Genomic DNA, 6,003 nt, shown 5'->3' on the forward strand with positions numbered 1-6,003 from the left:
AGGTTTGATTTTAGTGCAAATGTGCGACTAACTCGAGAAGAAGGATCATTATGCATTGTCTCTGTGCTTCACCATGATAATTTATTTATGAGCTCAAGTTGTTGCAATTGTCTCTTTTATTCCTTTTTATAAATTATAATTCAATCATAACAAATGGAATTTCAGAGGTTATCGGATCATTTATGGCAACCGTTTGGCAGGTTTATTACAGTATTTGCAAGACCTTTGTAGATCTGTTGATGCTAGGTAAAGGTTGCGTGGTTTAGGCCTACCTCAATGTGTCAGTGTATCCATGAATCAAAAGTGTATTATTATTGAATCTTTTGTTTTATTACTATTATTGTTATTCATCGAACAAGGTGCCTTAGAATTCTTCTGTTACACGTTAGTAGGTAGAAGAAAACGCTTCATATTGAGTCTTGATTTACTTGTTTTTCTATCAGTTTTCTATTCTTTAATAGCCTTGAATGTGCATAGTTGTAGTTTCAACATTGTACAATTGAAATAAAATGGAACAATTCAAGTTTCAATGTGCTCTCTGTTTATGTCTATATACATATATATCTATCTATATCAACCTACCTGTCTGTCTGTCTGTCTCTATCTCGTGTATCTACCTGTCTGTCTGTCTGTCTGTCTGTCTGTCTGTCTGTCTGTCTATCTATCTATATCTATCTATCTATCTATCTATCTATCTATCTATCTATCTATCTATCTATCTATCTATCTATCTATCTATCTATCTATCTATCTATCTATCTATCTATCTATCTATCTATCTATCTATCTATCTATCTATCTATCTATCTATCTATCTATCTATCTATCTATCTATCTATCTATCTATCTATCTATCTATCTATCTATCTATCTATCTATCTATCTATCTATCTATCTATCTATCTATCTATCTATCTATCTATCTATCTATCTATCTATCTATCTATCTATCTATCTATCTATCTATCTATCTATCTATCTATCTATCTATCTATCTATCTATCTATCTATCTATCTATCTATCTATCTATCTATCTATCTATCTATCTATCTATCTATCTATCTATCTATCTATCTATCTATCTATCTATCTATCTATCTATCTATCTATCTATCTATCTATCTATCTATCTATCTATCTATCTATCTATCTATCTATCTATCTATCTATCTATCTATCTATCTATCTATCTATCTATCTATCTATCCATCCATCCATCCATCCATCCATCCATCCATCCATCCACCCATCCACCTTCTATCTATCCTATACAGTAATAAGTGATCATGGTGCCATAACGTAAATCATGCATGTGTCTTTCCCTCTTCCTGTCCGTCATGACGATAATATGTCAGGTAGGTCAAATGGTCTCAAAGAATGGGCTAGGCCTACTATCTAAATACATTTACAGTTTTTCTCAATTGCTTTGGTGCATTTCTCTGATCAGAATTAAAGTTCTCATAACTGTTAGTGCATTTCTCAAAACAATTAGTACAAACTGCAAAACCTAGGTGATAACCTGCAGAAGCGTGTCACTTGCTCAAAATGGATAATTCATTCCTCAAAAGCAAGTATTCATGTCAATGAAAGTGTCACTGTCATCAAAATGAAAAGTTCTGACACCATTGTTTATGAACAAGATAGTCAAATGGCTTTGCCATGTTTTCGTTATGACAGTTCACTCTGTAAGTGTTTTCCAATGCAAAAAAAGTCAGATCTTGGTGACACTTTCTGAAAATGCTCAAGACAGCACTATACACTATTTGCACAGCCATTTGAAATCTACAGTTACACATTGCTGTATTTAGTGAGGTAAATGAGTACAAGACACGTATGTTTCACATTTTTACTGCATATGCTCTTTGTAATTTTAATTTGTTCACAGCATTGTGCAAAAGAAAAATACAAACTAATTTACAACAAACATAAGAAACACCCTTTGGCCTTTGGGTAGAGCTGTGCACAACTGTAAACAATATTGCAGTACATATTGGAACTGAATTGGAACATACAACATACACAGTACTGTAAATCATTCATTCACATCCAGACGTTCCTGTCTGTCTGGCTATTGGATTCAGGAATGGGGAGTAGGGAGGGAGATATTCCACCAGCATCCTTTCATGTGCTGCAAACCACTTTGTGACCAGAATTGCGTGGTGAAAACGCACATTATCCCATACAACAACGTACTTGGTCAGATGGTCGCCATTTAGACCCCTCTCATTCTCAGGGACTATGTCCCTGTAAAGAGTGTCTAAAAAAGTCAGCAGATGTTGTGTGTTGTATGGACCAATGCGGGCATATGGGTGAGGACGCCGTTTTCTGAGATGGCTGCACACATTGTAATATTCCCTCCTCGTTGGCCTGGGACATCAGTGGTTGCTCTCTGTCCAATGCGATTCCTTCCACACCTTCTACCTTTTGCCAGATTGAAACCCGCCTCATCAACATATTTGAATGTGTGCAGCGATTCCCTGGCATCCAGCTCCATTCAGGGGAAAAATTATAAAGAAATGTATAAAATTAGCTTGACAGATTTTGACAACTAGTTCAACATATTTGTATGTAATGACTCAAGCAATGAAATGAGGACTATTAGTTTTATAGGGAATGACTATTCAGCAGTCATAAGTATAGTTCATTTTGACTGACATGACCTAAGCAAATGATAATGTTATAAAACAGCAGAGAATTGTATGAAAGCAATTGATGCATGTCCAAAAGCACTTGCAATTTGTTCGGAGGAATGAGAAACTGCTACTATGATGTGCACAAATTACAAAATGTTGTGGAGGTTGAACTAACAGTTATGAGAACTTTAATTCTGATCAGAGAAATGCACCAAAGCAATTGAGAAAAACTGTACTTAAAACTAGGGCAGCACATCCTGTCACAGCTAGGAAAAATCGGTGCTCCATTACAGTTTTTCGCAATTGCTTTGGTGCATTTCTCTGATCACAATTAAAATTCTCATAACTGTTAGTTCAACCTCCACAACATTTAGTCATTTGTGTGCACATCACAGTGGCAGTTTCTCGTTCCTCCGAACAAATTCCGCCCCCTTTACTGGAATACACTGGAATACACAAAACACGTTGTAATTTTTCGGCCTATATATGAATAGTTTTCAAATAAACGCTAGATTATCGATAGTATATGTGTACTTATGCACGCTATAGAAGCGGGCTGAAAAATCGATTCTCTTATTTCCTGATCGCACACACACACAGACACACACATATGGCACACGCTGATATATAGGTGAAAATAGCTCTGATTATCCCAAGACTGGTAAAATAGATTCCTTACCTCAGATCAGATGTTTTCCAAAAAGATTCTTCCAATTCCTGATCGCCATTCCATATATTGATCGCGTTTATTGATCCAACGCTGGGTACTGGAAACACACATTTTCCGCTGTTCTGGTGGTGGGCGATGACTTCGATCGTCTCCGGTTACATGTTTGACAAGTAAAATGTGGAAGCAGGACCTTTTTCTCCATGCGTTTCATTCAATCCAATCCAAAGGGGTGCAGTACCATCCGGAGATAATATAATAAAAAAAATAAAAAATAAAAAATCTCGTCGTTGGCACTGAACGGTTGGCATGAACTAACGCGAAATCTCATCGTTGGCACTCAAAGTGTTAAGAGAGACCGCTTGGCCCCTGCGCGTCAATGTCTCTCTCTCGCTCTCTCTCAAATCGCATTCCGAGTATGGGCGGAGCCCAGCCTCAAAACGGCTTAAAATTTTGAGGTAGAAAATGCTGTTTGAGTACTTGATTAAAAATACAAAACAATGATTTTTTTTGAAAAAAATACGTACAGATGTGTTCCATAAACTCACAGGAATTGTAGTGATGTGTCGTTTGAAGCGAGGCATTGACGCATGTGTCGAGTAATCCAGGATTTTTCATGTGGAGCATGTATCGAGGCGTGTATCAGACGTACTGATGATGTCCGAAGCCTCGCTCGGGCCGTACCGCGTCACTGATTCAGGAAATTGTGCACTTCGGGATTGGTGCGCAATTTTAAGTATAAGAGGCAACGAAACAATGGACATTTCCTATCCCTTCACATTGTGTCGACATAGGAATTCATTATTCATCATTGCATTGGAGAATCCCCTTGAGTACTGGGAAAGACAAATAAATGTGTATCCTAACGTATATGTAACAGATGGTACCGCGAGTTACAGTCACAGTCACGATGGACTTCAAACATTGTGAAGTGCCTGGTGAGTAGCGGTACTGCAAGTTAAACTCACTCCACTTAAAGGACGACTCCACTTTTTTTGGAAATTAGCTTATTTAACATCTTCCCTGGAGTTAGACAAGAAGATGCATACCTTTTTTGTCTCTGTGCGTGCATTTTAGCTTTGGGAATAGACGCTCCGTTAGCATAGCTTAGCTTCATCACTGGAAGTGGGGGAGGACAGTAGCCTTACAGTGCCTTACAGTGTATTGCAAGGTCTGACATTGACCAAACTTGATATGCATGACCTTGGTGGGCTCTAGGTCAACTCCTGAAAAGGGGGTCAATGTCAGACCTTGCAATCAAAAGTTAGGGGGCGCACTGAAATTATGGCAAGGGTTATTAGCCCCCTAACTTTGATTGCAAAGTCTGACATTGACCCCCTTTTCAGGAGTTGACCTAGAGCCCACCAAGGTCATGCATATCAAGTTTGGTCAATGTCAGACCTTGCAATACACTGTAAGGCACTGTAAGGCTACTGTCCTCCCCCACTTCCAGTGATGAAGCTAAGCTATGCTAACGGAGCGTCTATTCCCAAAGCTAAAATGCACGCACAGAGACAAAAAAGGTATGCATCTTCTTGTCTAACTCCAGGGAAGATGTTAAATAAGCTAATTTCCAAAAAAAGTGGAGTCGTCCTTTAAAAAGACACACAGACACGATACTAAGTGTGAATCACTGCTTCGTATAGCGGTCTGTGCTGTCGCCTGTCGCCCGTGTCGTGGCAGACCAGAGTTCGCAACTCCCTCGGGCCATCGAAGTTAAACACAACGCAATAAGGTGACGATATCAGCTCTGTTACATATAAACTTGCTGTGCCTAATCTGGCCAAATCTGTATGATCCAAATGCAGAACGGCATGTCGATTGAGTTGCTTTTTCTGAATAAAAATGTATGAAGCAAGCACTTTCTGCTCTGTCCCTGCTATCATTGTCAGAAAAACACACTATATTAAAGAATAGAATGTTGTAGTAACACAAGCACTTTCTCTTCTGTCATCATTCTGAAAAACAGACACAATATTATTTGTTTATTGGCATCATCATCACATGCATGTTCTAGATTTATTGTCCACTTGATGGCACAGTCGAGCAAATAAACCACCATGAAGCTTCAACACATGTGTGACACTATTGGATGGAAAGCCTCAATGCTTCATGAAGCTTCATCTCACCATCACTAAGGAATTGTGTAAAATTGCCCAAATAGTGAAAGAAAATTGTAAAATAGTTCCCCTTTAACATAAATACAAAAAGAATACAAAATGATTAAACTCTCTATTAACAAATATAAACAACTAGGCCCTTGGCTAAGGGAACTAGTTCTAGCACAGCTATGTCTCGCTTCCAAGCCTGTCTCTACTTCTCCCCGAGAGGAGCCTCCATCCCTGGCTTTATGCTGGAAGCTCCTCCTACAGGGACAAACCAAAAACAAAACAATCAATTAATCAATACAGACATCAATTTACACATCCAATAACTCTGGACAACATGGATACATCACTCCATCATGATCTATCATAAGCCTATTCCCTTCTCATTATGAACCCCCCCCCCCCTGTACTCTAGTCTACCACACTTGGTTCCTTCCAAATCTCCCCTCCAGAAAAGGCCCTGGCCTCTCCCAGTTCTGGTTGGGCAGCCAGAGATCTTACAAGGAGCCAAGTGGGAGCACAGACAAACGGTATTTATAAACAAATGTATGTACTTTAATTCTACATAACATGTTATGCTTTAAACAAAGGTGT

The sequence above is a fragment of the Notolepis coatsorum genome (genome assembly GCF_963971535.1).
Source record: "Notolepis coatsorum genome assembly, chromosome: 7".
Lineage (NCBI taxonomy): Eukaryota > Metazoa > Chordata > Actinopteri > Aulopiformes > Paralepididae > Notolepis > Notolepis coatsorum.